Here is a 19725-nt window from a genome sequence, read left to right on the forward strand (position 1 = left end):
TTAGTAATTTATGCAGAGAAATATGGAGTACCTGCTTATTTGATGCAATATTAACAACATAATCACTAGGACGAATTTTGTCCTGATAATAAAACTTGGTCTCACAAACCATTGAAAGCTTCATGAACATAGAAAATTCCATTAGAAGCTGTTTAAACTAGGTGTGGAAACAGAAAAACAGAGAGCAATTAACTCCAAAGTTAATGTAGCTCAATTGTTTGCCTATGGCAAACTGTAGGCCTACTACCACATGTGAAGCATAGATGAAATTCACTATCATCAACGAAGATAGCAATGGTAAGAGTGCACTTGCCCTAGGTTTTTTTAACTTACTAGTTACTTTTAGGCTAAAGTTAAAAAAAGAGCCTTTAAAATTTAAGTTAAAGTTGTTTGGATATTTTTCATTCTTTCTCTTAAAAGTTTTGAAGTTAACAGTTGTTTTTTAAATGTTAAACTAGATCCATATCTCTTCGAAAATCAATTTGCAAACATCGGACTATTGTGGAAGCTCAATGTATTTGAACAACAACCCAATTATATCTTGTACGTGCTCTAGAAATCCAAGCAAAAAGTACAGATGAGTTTACAAAATCAATCAATATACAAAACAATACATAACAAACCTTGAATTTAGTAAAAGAAGTAGTAGTTGTGGTGGTAAATTTAACAATCACATAATTTATGCCATGAATAGAGCATGTTTAAAATTAACATGGTAAATTTTTTTGAAAGGGGAGAATATGTACAACAAATGAGAAAAAGATAGAGGAAGGCGGGAGAGGGAAGACTAACCATGGCTGGCATCATTAAGATCAATTACAACTTTAAAGAAAGAAAAATCCAAACTCCAATCTGATTCGCCAACATTCAAGCCCGTAGCCCATCCTGCAAATATAATTTTTTTCTAGGGGGTAAAATGAGATAATTCACAATACCAACAAAGATCCAATACAAGTTTCCTAGATAGGAATATCAATCATCATCATCTTCTTAATCCAAGACTTGTGCATCATTTTCACTATTATTTATTGTTTTAATTTCTGGAAATTAAAATCCCAAAAGTAGCCTTCCAAAAAAGCCTAATGTCTCTGTTCAGAGGGATTTTTGGGAATCAACCCATAGGGCCGCTACATTGCCAACTATGGTTGCTACTCAGCCCACTATTTGGTCCGCTGCAGCCACAACACTTTGGCTGCCCCTGTAGTGGCCAGGGACAGCACTAGCGTGCTATTTAAAACCCGGACAAAATCTCATGTAAAATAGAAGGATCAGATTTCAAATGAGGTAGACAATACCCACAAAATTAATGATGAAATATTCAAAAGATGGAGAGTACCCACCCATTTTTTTTCAAGATGTAATATAAAGACCCTTTTCCTTCATGATCAATGAGATGACCAAGATACTTGCATGGCCCTTCAATGTAATGATGAATTTCAGGGGTTACTGGCCATACTATTCTCAATTTATGACCTTGCTTTATTGGGACAGTCTTGACAAGAATCTAAAACAGAAAGCCAAAATAAGGAATAGATTAGAATCAATGTGAAGAAATTAGTTAGATTTTACCATTAAGACAAATAGAAAATGTGCACCCACAAATGCTCTGATTTGCATGGCTGAACACGAGCACGGAAACAACTTTTATTGATGTTTATAATATCCTGGAACTTTTCTTCTACAAGGTTTTGAATTTTATCAAGGCTTTCTGAAAATATCCATGCACAAATAATAGGATTGTAGCCATTCAAAAAAGATAAATAAATAATACAACCCATATATTGTAAACAAGACATTTGTTACGACTCATGTATATAACTAGATGCATTAGATTAGCAGAATAGTTTTATTCATAGAATTTAAGAAGCTCATTCCTTTTGTCTAATCCTTTTGCTTTTGGTCTAACTTCCAAAGTGTCTCAGTTCCCTAACAAAACAACTATTTTATATGCAGTAATGATTGTGATGAGAAGAAGATTGCAAACATGATAACTATTGCAAATATTTTAGTTTCATTTGGGAATTTCTTTTAGAACAAATTATAATGAAGTTAAGCATAGTTTTAAGCACTAATCAGCAGAGCAAGTTATATGCAGAATCATAAAAATGACATAATACTCATGCACATAAACTTGAAATCCGTGCTTATTTAAAAAATAAAAACACAAACTTCAATATTTGGAACTTCAATATTTTTATAAACCAGCTGGCTCAGAAGTCAGCAGGTATCAATATGATAAAAGAAAAGACAAAGATCCAAGAAAATCTAAAATCATATACTGTGCATATCCAAAATATAGCCATGGCAGTCCCCGTGTACTTCAAAGAAATTTGTAGCAAAATATTGATTCTATACCCAGTAGACAAAATTTATTTGAATTCGAATACACAATAATGCATTTAAACAGATAGAATTGCAACGAAAGACAAATTCTTAAAACTAATGAACTTGGACAAGGAAGAAAGCACATGACGATAAGCATTACAAAGCATCGTTTGAAAATACTCCCTAATTTTTGGTTTGACAAAAAAAATTCCACATGTCTTCATTCTTGGACAAGGCAAAAAGATAACTTGGAAAAACATAAAATCTAGCTCTTGGCATTATCATCACATTTATGAAACAACCAATTATTTTCATTATAAAAATAATAATTAGGAAAAATATCAATATCACTGTTTTTAGATTTTGCACACAAAAGCAAGGCATAGCTTGCTATCAGTTCTTTGACTAAATAAATCATACAAAAATGCAAGCAGTATGGTGCAAAAGTTCAAAGTTCAGTTGTTTGAGTTTATAAAAAAATAGAAAAAAATAAATCAACCACTGACCTGTACTAAATTTATGATACGGATGATCTTCATCACTGAGATGTTTCTGAAGCTCTATAGATTGTAATGTTTCAGGGGGGGGGGGGGGGACCGAGAGAGATTATAAATATTTCTCCGTGAGAGGCTTAAAAACACAATTTGCAATGCCAGTAAAGCACCCAATGATCCACATACATATTGGAAGAGAGAAACCAAAAGTATATAAGGAGGATAAACAGGAGAGGAAAGGAAGAAAAACATATGAACGACAAAGGCAACAAATCAGTCCAACTTACCATCGCAACATGATGACCGACAACTTTTAGAGAGGAAATAAATCCATATTTCTATTGTGGAGACAAAGATGCTTTGACAAAATCAGTTTCAATTCCAATTGTATCTGCTACTGTTGCAACTCTATCTATTAGATATTTGTGCTCCATTGTGTCATAGTTACCCAAAATGTCTCTGCATATCTATTCAATTTTATTGGGGATCGAATGATGATATGAATACAATATTAGTTAAGCACACAGAAGATACTTGCATAGGAGAATTTAAACTAGAGGCAATGAAATTGAACAACATAAAACCTCATCTCATAAGGTTGCTTCCTTTAATATTCTGTTGTTTTCATCACCTCAAGTTCCTACGCTCCTTTCACTTGATGAATTGGTAATAAAATGAAACAACCGAGAGAAGAGGTATGATGCTTACAAAGAAATTGATAGAGAAGGTCATACGAGTCAATTTTAATTTTGAAAAGAAATGGAGAGAAGAATTGTCAATAAATTAATAAGTGATATTAATGTTTGTAATAGACATAAATATGTGGAAGCAAAACTTCATGATGAATCAACAATGATTCAAAGGTGTTTTGATGATAACAACGATGACAACAAAAGATGATGACAAAGGTGATGAACAAAAAGCTCAAAAGATCAAAGAACAACTCAAGTGAATCAAAGAGCATCTCAAGTAAATCAAGAACAAGTCAAGATCTCAAGAATCAAGATCAAGATTCAAGACTCAAGATTCAAGAATGAAGAAAAGACTCAATCAAGATAAGTATTAAAAAGTTTTTTCAAAACTTTGAATAGCACATGAGTTTTTGACAAAACCTTTACCAAAGAGTTTTTACTCTCTGGTAATCGATTACCATATTGTTGTAATCGATTACCAGTAGCAAAATGAGTTTGAAAAAGTTTTCAAACTGAATTTACAACGTTCCAAATATTTTCAAAAGGCTGTAATCGATTACAATGTTTTGGTAATCAATTACCAGTGTCCATGAACGTTGAAATTCAAATTTAAAAATGAAGAGTCACATTGTTTCACTCAAAAGCTTTGTGTAATCGATTACACTTATTTGGTAATCGATTACCAGTGTTTGTTTCTGAAAAATCTAAAGATGTAACTCTTTAAAAAGGTTTTGACTTTTTCAAATGGGTTTTAAGTTTTTCTAAACGTTATAACTCTTCTGAATGGCCTTCTTGACCAGACATGAAGAGTCTATAAAAGCAAGACTTTGTTTTGCATTTTCAATCAATCTTTTCAACAACAATCTTGAACAATTATTCATACAATCCTTTACAAGCCTTGAATCTCTTTGAACTTCTTCTTCTTCTTTGTACCAAAAGCTTTCTGAAGTTTTCTGGTTTTCTAAACCTTGAAAACTTGTGCTATTCATCCTTTTCATTCTCTTCTCCCTTTGCCAAAAAGAATTTGCCAAGGACTAACCGCCTGAATTCTTTTTGTGTCTCTCTTCTCCCTTTTCCAAAAGAACAAAGGACTAACCGTCTGAATTCTTTTGTGTCTCCCTTCTCCCTTGTCAAAGAATTCAAAATGACACAGTCTGAGAATTCTTTTGATTCTTCCCATTCCCTAATACAAAAGCGTTCAAAGGTTTAACCGCCTAAGAATTCTTTTGTATCCCCATTCACAAAGTATCAAAGGTTTAACAACCTGAGATCTTTGTCTTAACACATTGGAGGGTACATCCTTTGTGGTACAAGTAAAGAGTACATCTACTTGGGTTTGATTGAGAACAAGAGAGGGTACATCTCTTGTGGATCAGTTCTAGTGGAGGGTACATCCACTAGGTTCAAAGAGAACAAGGGAGGGTACATCCCTTGTGGATCTCTGCTTGTAAAAGGATTTTTACAAGGTTGAAAGAAATCTCAAGGACCACAGGTCGCTTGGGGACTGGAGGTAGGCACGGGTTGTTGCCGAACCAGTATAAAAACTCTTGTGTGTTTGTTTCCTTCTTCCCTACTCTTTTACTTTCCGTTGTGCATTTAATTTTCGCTTTTACTTTCTGTTATGTTTCTCTTCTACTCCATATTCTCTTAACAACAAAAGTAAAAGCCTTAAAAGAGTAATTTTTAATTGGTAAAGTTTTAGGAATAATTAATTCAACCCCCCTTCTTAATTATTCTGAGGCCACTTGATCCAACAAGTGGTATCAGAGCAGATTTCTTGTAGAAAGTCTAACAACTTCAAGGTTAATGACCTCTTTAGATTCTTTGTCTTTCAAAAGTATTTTCAGGAACAGGTTACTCAAAGCTCATGATGAAGACCAAGTCAACTTATGTCTTATGACAAAATCTGATGAGAATAACAAAGAAGATTCTATAAGGAAGAAATGGTACATAGACAGTGGATGTTCCAAGCACATGACGGGTGATGTATCCAAGTTCACAACTATTTCCCCCAAGAAAAGTGGACATGTTACATACGACGACAACAACAAGGGCAAAATTATTGGAGTAGGTAAAATAGGTACGAGTTCTTCTACTCCTATTGAAAATGTGTTGCTTGTAGAAGGTTTGAAGCATAGTTTATTAAGTGTTAGTCAATTATGTGATAAAGGATATAAAGTATCTTTTGATTTTGAAAAATGTGTTATTAAGCATGAGCATGACAAAGATATTTAACATATAGGTTTTAGAGAAAATAATGTCTACATGATTGATCTAAAACAAAAATCTATAAATGATAGATGCTTTTTAAGTAAAGACTGTGATCCATGGTTATGGCATAAGAGAATTGCTCATATTAACATGGATCATCTAAATAGGTTAATTTCAAAAGATCTAGTTATTTGATTGCATAGATTAAAATTTGAAAAAGATAAGTTATGTGATGCATGCCAAAAAGGTAAACAAACAAAAGTATCCTTTAAATCTAAAAATATTGTTTCTACCACTCAACCATTGCAATTATTACACATGGATTTGTTTGGACCATCTAGGGTCATGAGTTTTGGTGGAAGTTACTATGCATTAGTAATTGTTGATGATTATTCTAGATATACTTGGACTTTATTTCTTACTCATAAGAATGATGCATTTCATGCATTTAGAAGACTTGCCAAAGTTATTCAAAACAAAAAGAATCTCAAAATCATCTCCATCAGAAGTGATCATGGAGGTGAATTTGAAAACAATGATTTTGAAATTTTTTGTGATGAGTATGGTATAGAACACAATTTTTCTGCACCTAGGACACCTCAACAAAATGGAGTAGTAGAAAGGAAAAATAGAGCCCTACAAGAAATTGCTAGAACTCTTTTAAATGACACACCTCTTCCAAAATACTTTTGGGCAGAAGCGGTTAACACCGCATGTTATATTATGAACAGAGCCTTAATTAGACCTATTCTTAAGAAAACCCCATATGAACTTTTTAACAATAGAAAACCAAATATTGCACATTTACATGTTTTTGGATGTAAATGTTTTGTTCTAAACAATGGTAAAGAAAGTCTAGGAAAGTTTGATGCCAAGGCAGATGAGGGTATCTTCCTTGGGTATTCCTTACATAGTAAAGCATTTAGAATATACAACAAAAGAACTATGACAATTGAGGAATCAATACATGTTACTTTTGATGAAACTAACATTACCTCCCCAAGAAAGGAGTTTGTTGATGATATTACAGATACTTTGGAAGATACTCAAAATGAAGAAAGAAATCTGAAAAGAAAGAGAGATGATGAAGACAAGGATGATCAAGATGACACAACACAAGAAAATGATAATCTTCCTAAAGAATGGAAAACTTCGAGAAATCATACTCTTGATAACATCATCGGTGATATCTCGAAAGGGGTAACAACTAGACACTCTCTTAAAGATTTATGCAATAATATGGCATTTGTTTCATTAATAGAACCTAAAAACTTTAAAGAAGCCATTATAGATGACCATTGGATAGTAGCTATGCAAGAAGAATTAAATCAATTTGAAAGAAATGATGTATGGGAATTAGTAGAAAAACCTTCAGATTATCCAATCATAGGAACTAAATGGGTATTTAGAAATAAATTGGATGAAAATGGTATAGTAATTAGGAATAAAGCTAGACTTGTAGCAAAAGGATATAACCAAGAAGAAGGTATAGACTATGAAGAAACTTTTGCACCTGTAGCTAGATTAGAAGCAATTAGGATGTTATTAGCATATGAATCTATTATGAATTTTAAACTATATCAAATGGATGTCAAAAGTGCTTTCTTAAATGGTCTAATTTAGGAGGAGGTATATGTGGAACAACCTCCTGGGTTTGAAGATTCACAAAAACTAGACCATGTCTATAGATTAAAGAAGGCACTTTATGGCTTAAAACAAGCACCTAGGGCTTGGTATGAAAGATTAAGTAAATTCCTATTAGAAAAGAATTTTACTAGAGGGAAAGTAGATACTACCTTATTCATAAAAAAGAAGGATAATGATATCTTGTTAGTACAAATTTATGTTGATGATATAATTTTTGGATCTACTAATGAATCTTTGTGCAAGGAGTTTTCTATTGATATGCAAAGTGAGTTTGAGATTTCCATGATGGGTGAGCTAAATTACTTTCTTGGACTACAAATCAAACAAACAAATGATGGGATCTTCGTCAATCAAGCAAAGTATTGCAAAGAACTCATTAAGAGATTTGGAATGGAAAACTCAAAACACCTGCCTACTTCTATGAATACAAGTTGTTATCTTGATAAAGATGAATCTGGACAACCTGTTGATCCGAAGCAATACAGAGGTATGATTGGATCTCTACTTTACTTATCTGTAAGTAGGCCAAATATTATGTTTAGTGTATGCATGTGTGCCAGATTTCAATCAAATCCAAAGTTTTCACATTTATTGGAAGTAAAAAGAATCATAAGATATCTATTAGGAACAGTTAGTTTAGGATTATGGTATCCTAAGAATTCTTTATGTAACCTAGTAGGATACTCAGATTCAGACTTTGCTGGATCAAAAACAGATAGGAAGAGTACTAGTGGTACATGTCAATTCATAGGGTCTGCACTTGTTTCTTGGAATAGCAAGAAACAAAATAGTGTAGCTTTATCCACAGCAGAAGCAAAATATATTTCTGCCGGTAGTTGTTCTGCACAAATTTTGTGGATGAAACAACAACTATCTGACTATGGAATAGTATTAGATCACATTCCCATAAAATGTGACAACACAAGTGCCATAAACATATCTAAGAATCCAGTTCTTCATTCTAGAACCAAGCATATAGAAATTAGGCATCATTTTATTAGAGATCATGTTTTAAAAGGTGATGTTGTTTTAGAATTTGTAGATACTAAAAATCAACTTGCAGACATCTTTACAAAACCACTAAGTAAAGATACCTTCTATAACATAAGAAGAGAATTAGGACTAATAGATGTTAGTGACTTCTCAAAATAAATTTGTATATTACTATGGTATTTGAACAATTTATTATTTCCTTATTTGCATGGTTTGGTTGAACAAGTATGTTATTTGACTATGTGGATTTTATAAGTTAATCTGTTTATGATTGCTACTTCATGGTTTTTACTTCATGTTGTGGTTAATATTTTTTATGAATGTTGTATGAATGTTTAAGATATATTTGCATACTTTAAGTTTGATACGCACTTTGGCTTTTTGTTGATGCCAAAGGGGGAGAGAAATAGGGACAAATCAAGAACTCACATGAGTAAACAATTTAATTTTAAGATAAGCATAAATTCAAAAACAAAGGGGGAGCATTTATAAGAGTGATCGACTAGGAAAAAGTGTGTGTGTGTTTCTTGATTTCAGAAGTTGTCATCATCAAAAAGGGGGAGATTGTGGAAGCAAAGCTTCATGATGAATCAACAATGATTCAAAGGTGTTTTGATGATAACAATGGTGACAACAAAAGATGATGACAAAGGTGATGAACAAAAAGCTCAAAAGATCAAAGAACAACTCAAGTGAATCAAAGAACATCTCAAGTAAATCAAGAACAAGTCAAGATCTCAAGAATCAAGATCAAGATTCAAGACTCAAGATTCAAGAATGAAGAAAAGACTCAATCAAGATAAGTATTAAAAAGTTTTTTCAAAACTTTGAATAGCACATGAGTTTTTGACAAAACCTTTACCAAAGAGTTTTTACTCTCTGGTAATCGATTACCATATTGTTGTAATCGATTACCAGTAGCAAAATGAGTTTGAAAAAGTTTTCAAACTGAATTTACAACGTTCCAAATATTTTCAAAAGGCTGTAATCGATTACAATGTTTTGGTAATCAATTACCAGTGTCCATGAACGTTGAAATTCAAATTTAAAAATGAAGAGTCACATTGTTTCACTCAAAAGCTTTGTGTAATCGATTACACTTATTTGGTAATCGATTACCAGTGTTTGTTTTTGAAAAATCTAAAGATGTAACTCTTCAAAAAGGTTTTGACTTTTTCAAATGGGTTTTAAGTTTTTCTAAAAGTTATAACTCTTTTGAATGGCCTTCTTGACCAGACATGAAGAGTCTATAAAAGCAAGACTTTGTTTTGCATTTTCAATCAATCTTTTCAACAACAATCTTGAACAATTATTCATACAATCCTTTACAAGCCTTGAATCTCTTTGAACTTCTTCTTCTTCTTTGTACCAAAAGCTTTATGAAGTTTTCTGGTTTTCTAAACCTTGAAAACTTGTGCTATTCATCCTTTTCATTCTCTTCTCCCTTTTCCAAAAAGAATTCGCCAAGGACTAACCGCCTAAATTCTTTTTGTGTCTCTCTTCTCCCTTTTCCAAAAGAACAAAGGACTAACCGTATGAATTCTTTTGTGTCTCCCTTCTCCCTTGTCAAAGAATTCAAAATGACACAGTCTGAGAATTCTTTTGATTCTTTCCATTCCCTAATACAAAAGCGTTCAAAGGTTTAACCGCCTAAGAATTCTTTTGTATCCCCATTCACAAAGTATCAAAGGTTTAACAGCCTGAGATCTTTGTCTTAACACATTGGAGGGTACATCCTTTGTGGTACAAGTAGAGGGTACATCTACTTGGGTTTGACTGAGAACAAGAGAGGGTACATCTCTTGTGGATCAGTTCTAGTGGAGGGTACATCCACTAGGTTCAAAGAGAACAAGGGAGGGTACATCCCTTGTGGATCTTTGCTTGTAAAAAGATTTTTACAAGGTTGAAAGAAATCTCAAGGACCGCAGGTCGCTTGGGGACTGGAGGTAGGCACGGGTTGTTGCCAAACCAGTATAAAAACTTTTGTGTGTTTGTTTCCTTCTTCCCTACTCTTTTACATTCCGCTGTGGATTTAGTTTTCGCTTTTACTTTCTGTTAAGTTTCTCTTCTACTCCATATTCTCTTAACAACAAAAGTAAAAGCCTTAAAAGAGTAATTTTTAATTGTTAAAGTTTTAGGAATAATTAATTCAACCTCCCTTCTTAATTATTCTAAGGCCATTCGATCCAACAAAATACAATATATAAATTCCTCCTATATCATCTAAATTTTTCTAAATCGCATGTTTTTAACTTCTAAAAAGTGTGTTGCCCATTGCTTGTGAATTTTTTTGATGGTCTCCATGTCTAATGGTTTTCCATCACCAAACCACTACAAAATATAAAATATACAAATTAGTCATGTACATGTAAAATGATTTAAAAGTAGTACACTAATAATTGAAATTTGTTAAAGTAAATATATCATGTTCTACTTATTCTTCAAACCCCCCATGACTATGTTACACATCCAATGCATGACATAATAGCCACACTCATAGCCTCCGCTTTGAACATGACTCTAAATTCAGTATGAAATATATTTGAATCTGATAATTACAAAGTTACAAAATATCCCTACTAATGAATTAAAACATTGATTAAATGACTAACTTTTACTTCAATCTAGGGAGGTGCAACTTGATTAGATTTATCATCCAAACTAGTCTTCAATCTCTTCATTGCACTAGTTAAAAAAAGTGTGGAAGCAAAGCTTCATGATGAATCAACAATGATTCAAAGGTGTTTTGATGATAACAATGATGTCAAGAAAAGATGATGACAAAGGTGATGAACAAAAAGCTCAAAAGATCAAAGAACATCTCAAGTGAATCAAGAACAAGTCAAGAGTTCAAAGATCAAGAAGAACTCAAGACTCAAGAAGAAAGCCTACAAACAAGTATCAAGATTCAAGATTCAAGATCTCAAGAATCAAGATCAAGATTCAAGAATCAAGAATCAAGACTCAAGATTCAAGAATGAAGAAAAGACTCAATCAAGATAAGTATTAAAAAGTTTTTCAAAACTTTGAATAGCACATGAGTTTTTGACAAAACATTTACCAAAGAGTTTTTACTCTCTGGTAATCGATTACCATATTGCTGTAATCGATTACCAGTAGCAAAATGGTTTTGAAAATGTTTTTAAACTGAATTTACAACGTTCCAAATATTTTCAAAAGGCTGTAATCGATTACAATGTTTTGGTAATCAATTACCAGTGTCCTTGAACGTTGAAATTCAAATTTAAAAGTGAAGAGTCACATTGTTTCATTCAAAAGCTTTGTGTAATCGATTACACATATTTGATAATCGATTACCAGTGACTGTTTCTGAAAAATCTAAAGATGTAACTCTTCAAAAAGGTTTTGAATTTTTCAAATGGGTTTTAAGCTTTTCTAAAAGTTATAACTCTTCTGAATGGCCTTCTTGACCAGACATGAAGAGTCTATAAAAGCAAGGCTTTGTTTTGCATTTCAAATCAATCATTCCAATCTTGAACACTTTTCCAATTTATTCAAACAATCCTTTACAAGCCTTGAATCTCTTTGAACTTCTTCTTCTTCTTTGTACCAAAAGCTTTTCTGAAGTTTTCTGGTTTTCCAAACCTTGAAAACTTGTGCTATTCACCTTTTCATTCTCTTCTCCCTTTGCCAAAAATAATTCGCCAAGGACTAACCGCCTGAATTCTTTTTGTGTCTCTCTTCTCCCTTTTCCAAAAGAACAAAGGACTAACCGCCTGAATTCTTTTGTGTCTCCCTTCTCCCTTGTCAAAGAATTCAAAACGACACAGTTTGAGAATTCTTTTGATTCTTCCCATTCCATAATACAAAAGCGTTCAAAGGTTTAACCGCCTAAGAATTATTTTGTATCCCCATTCACAAAGTATCAAAGGTTTAACAGCCTGAGATCTTTGTCTTAACACATTGGAGGGTACATCCTTTGTGGCACAAGTAGAGGGTACATCTACTTGGGTTTGACTGAGAACAAGAGAGGGTACATCTCTTGTGGATCAGTTCTAGTGGAGGGTACATCCACTAGGTTCAAAGAGAACAAGGGAGGGTACATCCCTTGTGGATCTTTGCTTGTAAAAGGTTTTTTACAAGGTTGAAAGAAATCTCAAGGACCACAGGTCGCTTGGGGACTGGAGGTAGGCACGAGTTTGTGCTGAACCAGTATAAAAATTCTTGTGTGTTTGTTTCCTTCTTCCCTACTCTTTTACTTTCCGCTGTGCATTTAATTTCCGCTTTTACTTTCTTTTAATTTTCTCTTCTACTCCATATTCTCTTAACAACATAAGTAAAAGCCTTAAAAGAGTAATTTTTATTGGTAAAGTTTTAGGAATAATTAATTCAACCCCCCTTCTTAATTATTCTGAGGCCACTCGATCCAATAAAAAGATCAATGTATATATGAGGATAAAAGAATTTACTTATCCATGCTAAGAATAGAGTAAATGAGTTATAATTTAAAACTTAACTTGTTAAGTGCGGCTTTAATGTGAATATCAGGCTTCTTACGCAAGGAACAAAACCATACAACAAGGTCGTTCCTAGGACACCCAATGACAAGCTACCAGTGGCCACTAAATTCGAGAATACTTACCTACCTATAATGCAAACATTCATTTAATGCATTTGTTAAATTTTACTTACTGATTAAAGTAAGGTCTTAGGTAGATCTCTCTTTGTGATTCCTTCACCCATGTTTCAATGTAATTTTGACATTCATCATGTTTATCCTTTGCATTATGTATGGACTAAGGCTCAAGGAATTCATACATGGAACCATGACCCAACCTTATACTTGACTCATCCATAAACCTACTTTTAAGATCACAAATGAAAATTGTTTATCATATATATCACAAGGAATATTAATTATTAGTTAATGAAAGTACACCTTCAAATAAAATTTACTTACATAATCCATAAATGTAGTATAAATATGTTCAAACATTTTTCACCTGATATTATTTCATTTACATCAGAATATGTTATGAAAAAGAATGCTTCTACATTCAGAATCCCAAATTTAGTCCCATTCCACAACAACTCAAGAGGCTTCTTGTAAAGATCATACAAATTTTAAATCAAATTAACTAAGGGATCAGTTCCACCAACAGGTTTCAACCTTTGAACATGTTCATCCTGTTTCTTTGGATGAATTTGTGAATCCCATTTAGTTAATAAACATAATAATTAACCAAATGTTAGTAAACAAGTTTCACAAGATGTCTCGGCCATGCAATGAATTTGTCCAGGTTCTGCCTCACATACTGAACCTCAGATGTGGGAAAAAGGACTTGAGCGTTATCGTCGTAAACTTTTGCAACACTCACATTGACCACATCATCTGCATAAGGCATGTTGTGTATGGTGGACACCTCCTTATATACTTTTCCCAAGGCCACCAGGCGGGTAGAATGATCATCTTGAACGTGTAACCCCATAGTTGGCTTGACATTAGCGACATGCTCTTCCCCTGATGGATTGGCAACAGTTTTAGCACAACTCCCCTTTGTACTCACACATGCATCAAATACTTGGATATCTGCCTCAATAGGGGTTGAGTGCAATGATGCCATTTGGGATAATTCCATTTTGATGACCTTCTTCAACTCTTCTTTCATTTTCTCCAAACTCTGTTTGTTTCCCTCTTCTACTGCTCTCATTCACTCTTCCTTAAGGTTTTTGATTATCTCAACCAACTGTTGTGGGCTGATCAATGCAAAGAAATTGTTGGAGGCATGTGATGCCTGTCCAAAGTATTGGTTGATTGTCACCCCACTTCTTGTAGCTCAAACACGACTTGGGTGTTCCAGTCACCCAATGGCAGTATTGAGTATATCCCTTACGACCATAGGGAACAAAGTTGCCTTGTGTCATTTGTTCTTATAGGGAGTCTTGTAACAACCACGACATGTACATAGATCAAATGAGGTTGTTATTATACAAAAAGTACACATGAAACTGAATATGAACTCATAATTTTATCAAAAATTTCTTGTGTCGCCTTAGATGTCATCTGCCTATATAACTTTGTGTGGGCCAACTTCCACTTCACATGTCTTGCAATGGGAGATAGAGGGTCGACGACCATTGCTGAATCCTCAATTAGCATTGCTTCCTCTTGTCTTTTCTTCTTTTTCTTCTCCATGAGCTTCTTTTCAAGAAAATCATAACCCCCGCGAGATAGTAAGTGTGGACAGTCATTGTATTTTTTAATTTCCTGAGCTTTCTTTCTATTTCCTTGTGATAAATTGCATAGAATTTCAGCAAATTAATAAAATAAAATTATAAATTTCAATTTCAATTTAAAGAAAAAGACATCCACATCTAACCTGCCAATTCGGGGTTTTGCGGCTTACATCAAATTCCTCCCAAGTTTCTGGATCCAAACCATACTTTTTACTAGGAGCCTGATTATCTTGACCCTTATTGTCTGCATATATGTATTTAGTGGTCAGGGATGACTTAAATTGCCTCCATCAAGTGGCCACCAATGACATCACCTTTTTCTTGGCATTGGATGCTTTTGGGATATCAAATTTTCCTTGCATAAGAAATTGTTATGTAAGAGTTAGTGAATCACAACGTTTTCAACTTAAATTAAACAAATTCAAAAACATAGGTAGTTAACTAGACATACCAAAATGTCATCCCATATTAGATTGCTTAGAGATTCCGGTACAACTTTCCAATTGAAATGGACAATAGAAATCTTTTCTTGAGCTACTACCCCCAAATAGTTGTGGAACTTCTTTTTATGTAGGCCTAATCCTTTCCCAATGGTAGGATTGACATTAACCATTGGCCTGGGTTGATCCAAGTTTCTTACAGTCACGCTTCTCAGTCGTGTGGATTGTCTACTCCTCCTAGACATAGACTCCGAAGGATCTGATGAATGGGAAGGGGACCCTGGGAGTGTTGCCATGACTCTATGAAAAAAAACCAAATTTAAAATTAGCATCAATCACAAAGATACAAAAGTAATAAATTGTAAATATGCACATTAAAAAAAATAATTACATATCATGTAATATCATAAACATTACTTTCATATAATGCAGTTACGTAGGAATGTTCTCCCATAAACTTTCATCATGATCATTATGATTTGCATGTACATCATCCACTTCATGGTCTTCCATTATGGAAGGCATTTGTGTGGAGAAAGAAGTTGACTCACAAATATAAAGTTTTGAATTATAATTCTGGTGACTGATATCACTTGTTCTTTCTTGTAGAACCATTGACTATCTCGGGTCACACAGATCTTGGACATAAAACACTTGCCTTGCTTGTTTTGCCATGATGAAAGGCTCGTCCTTGTGAGCCACCTTATGAAGGTCTATCAAAGTAAATCTCATTTCATCTTGATGTACACCGGTATTTCCATTAACCCACTTACGCTTAAAAAAAGACACTCTGAATTCAATGTAATCAAGCTCCTAGATTTCTTCAATCACTCCAAAGTAAGGCATGAACTCTTGAATCGGGTTGTTATTTGATGCACTACAAAAGTGTTCGGAATCAGCCTCAAGGCTCACCCCACTGTTCTGCACACTATTTTTTTATCATCTTGTGACTTTGTATAGAAGGAATAATTGTTGATATCATATCCCTTCCAAGTAGGGACATTGAGATTTGGCCCAACAACTAACAATCTTAATGTTTTAGAAGCATTGTCATCACCCAAGATTGCATCTTTAAACCAATTTATGAAAGTTTTATTATGCTCTTGCAACACCTTCATGTTCATTTTTGGGTGAGTAGCTGTCATAAATTATTTGTGAGTATCTATATGGAAGAACCTCTTGTGTGTTATTCAATATATACAAATGAGCTTGTGAGACCTCCTATCGACTCATAGTTACAACATTATATTCTCATGTACCCTTACCTCCCCGTCTCCAATCATGACGAGTTTGAGGAAGCCCAACAGGTTTCACTATTTTAGTGTACTCTGAAGAAAACTCAATAGATTATTCAGCAACATATCTTTCAACAATGAATGCTTTTAGTTGGTATTGATTCTCAATATTGAACTTTGGTTAGTGCTTAATTTATCAAAAGGATTCATTCCATCCGAAGCAAGACCAAGCCTTAGGTTTCTTGGCTCTTCCTTAAAATCTGGATATAAACGATCAATTGTATTCCATTGGGGAGAATCAATCGGATGTTGTAGTAATCCATCAGTTTTTCTTCCATCTGCATACCATCTAAGGTGTTTTGCATCATTTTCGTTAGCAAACAATCGCTTAAACCTTGGAATTATTGGAAGATACCATAACACCTTTGTTGGACGACCGTTGGTTGTTATTGCATCATCACTATAGTCGTCATCCTTCACTTTGTACCGTGATACACCATAGGTGGGGTTTGTGCATTTCGACAAACTAATTTTTGTACAATATGCAATCATTAGAGCATGCATGTATTTTCTGGTACTCCATACCCATAGGACATAATATCTTCTACGCCTTGTAGTGATTTTTTGGCAACATGTTATCTTCAGGAAACATCTTCAATAACACAAGCAATTTTGTGAAGCTTTTGTCACTTCACCCAAATCTTCCCTTCAAGTTGACTAGTCTAACACTGCTGACTACCGTGTGAAGGTTGTGCACCCCAAATACAATGACTTCTTTGAATCACTTTGTAATTTCTCATAGAAATGTGCATGTACTTGCCGAAAACGCTCTTGTCCAAGATCAGGTATCATGTCTTCTATATGATCTCCAATGTCTACATCCACTGACTCAGTGTAAGAGACTGTTGGCATGTCTTGCAATTCATCATGCTATATCCATTTTTTATAATTCAGAATGATCCTGTCACATAATATGTGATCTTTTGTCATTCACTATCTGGCATCTCCCCTTCCCACATTTAACACATGGATAGAAAAATTTTCGACCTATACATGGTGCATTACGTTTAGTAAATTCCAAGGATTGTTCAACCTCATTCTCACACTTGTCACTAATGCGTGATGCTTTCATCCAACTTCGATCCATGTTTCCCCTTTGCTGTCATACTCATAAGATTATCCCATATGCATGAAAACCTCACTTTTTTCATTAAAGGTGTGGCTCTATCCCATTTAGGAAGACATTTTTTTATAATAGATTGATGCGTAAATGTTAAGTCTCTTTTCTTAGATTTAATAAAATTTTAACAGTATTTTGCATTGATCTCCAAGTACACGACATGAAAGTAGTGACATGAATTTCACTACAATCAAGTATGCACCTAGAGAACAAAGTGAAATGCACCATACCAAAATTTCATCAAATTTAAGAAAAAAGAGTTTACCTATACATATGAATCTACTATAAAAAATGACTCTTCCCAAACTGTCCAAATGGACAACTCAAGGTTCAATACAATGATTAAACCAAACTATCCATATTAATCAATGTATTGAATCTCAAATAGGAAACCAAGGTTCACTCACAATGCAGATAACTTTAATATAAAACAATACTCATATATCAACAAACACAACAAACGAAACAAAGAAGTGTCACAAAGACTAGCGTACCTCAAAAGATGCTCATAAACAACAACTTTTTTTTATGAAAATTGTTTTGACAACAACTGTATTGTACATAACAGTTAATTTGACACTTCAAATGTATGAGGTTTTGAAAATCTATGGCCAACATTATGCAGGTCCAACCACAGATTCAAATAGAGCAGCCATGATAATAATGACAAGATGCACAATGAGATACATACAATTGGCTAGAATTACACAATGGGTGGATAGTCCAACATATTGGAGTTGAAAATTGATTTTGAGGATAAGCAATCAGTTCATGTGGTTATGGAGTTGTGTGCTGGATTCAAAGGTGCTTTTATTGTGTTTTCTCGTCATTGAAACTTATTAAACATTGTTTGTATGGTGTTTGATAGTTAGAATTTGTTTCCCACTTTATCCTTTTATGTGTGTACTTGGGCAAGGTTGAGAAAATAATTTTTCACTAGAGAGGCTTAGCTATATTCCAGTTCTGTTAGCTACCCAAAAAATGATTTAATTTATTGAATGTAAACGAACATAAACACGAAATCTCCTCTATGGAGGCTCCCTTTCTTACAAGCTTGTTAATTGTCTGAATGAATCCTTTCATAGTTTCACCCTTTCCCCATATTTATCTAATTGATCCCCTCCAACTAATTACTCTAGTACCCAACTAATTTTCCCTTCACTTCTATCTAACACATAACAAGGCTGGTTGTTAGAGTTATTACTAGTAGAAGTGTTTCATATTCAAATACTGAATTTAGGGGTTAAAAACTTATACGTGTCAAGTTCTTTCCATATGTAGTGATGATTCCATACCCATATAGGTGTGACAACAACAACAAATGTTGCATTTGAGCATGTTAGTCACCGAGACTAGGGACTTTTTAGATACCATATTTTTGGAACCAAATATACTTGTGTGTTATATTATCTATCCTTTAAACATGTCAATTGTTTAGTTATAGGACATTCTATATGTGATAGAAAATGAAACAATGTTGAACATGAGTGAAGTGATTAATTACCTTTCAATAGGGGGGAGAACCTCAAGAAAATTAATGGTTGAATTCAAAATCCACCCTCTTTTTTTCTCTAATGTTCTTTTTTCAATTATATAATTTTTCACTATATTGTCAGTGTATATTTGGTTCCCCAGTCACTTCTGATTCATGGAAAAGGAAGATTCAACTGCTCTGAATCCCTAAGCTTAAGCATTGATGTTTGTCGCACATAAAACCCTCAATGCTCTCCCTTTGTACAAACTGTCATCCCTAGAAAAACATAACGACCCAAAATTTCTAGGTTGACTGCTTATCTGCATTTAACTTCCAAATTGAGGTAATAAAATGTTCTGTTTAGATAAACTTCTTTGTAAATTCTTAAGGTAGACGAAAATTAATAAATAAAATTCTATAACATAAGGTCAACTTACACTTCAACTTTTAATTCATGTGATATAACTTGTTGAAAAAGTAAGCTATATAAGTTGATTTTAAGTTCATAAAACAATTTAATTTCATCCTTTTATTTTCTTCTTCAATGTATTCATAGGAAAAAAGTGTTTGGACATGCAAAATTAATTGACACCGTAAGAGAAATAGATAGAGAAGAGACACAGATATTAGAAAAAAACTACTATACTTCAATGGATAGCAAAATATATTGATAGATGATACAAATAATACACACAACTGACCAACAGATAGCACTGTATAAAAACATATTTCTAAAAGATACTCAAGACAGGGATTCAGCCATAGAGATCAATTAATAGTCAAAACTACTCAAACTACAATAAAAAGCACACATACCATTTAATAGTTAAAATTAT

At 33.5% G+C, this 19725-nt stretch overlaps 1 pseudogene; it reads right to left on the reverse strand.

Moving 5' to 3' along the window:
• LOC106795794 (insulin-degrading enzyme-like 1, peroxisomal) overlaps positions 1–14034 on the reverse strand; it is a 25431-nt pseudogene extending 11397 nt beyond the window's left edge.
• Positions 14035–19725: the final 5691 nt, after the last annotated feature.

The sequence above is a fragment of the Glycine max genome, chromosome 14 (assembly GCF_000004515.6).
Source record: "Glycine max cultivar Williams 82 chromosome 14, Glycine_max_v4.0, whole genome shotgun sequence".
Taxonomy (NCBI): domain Eukaryota; kingdom Viridiplantae; phylum Streptophyta; class Magnoliopsida; order Fabales; family Fabaceae; genus Glycine; species Glycine max.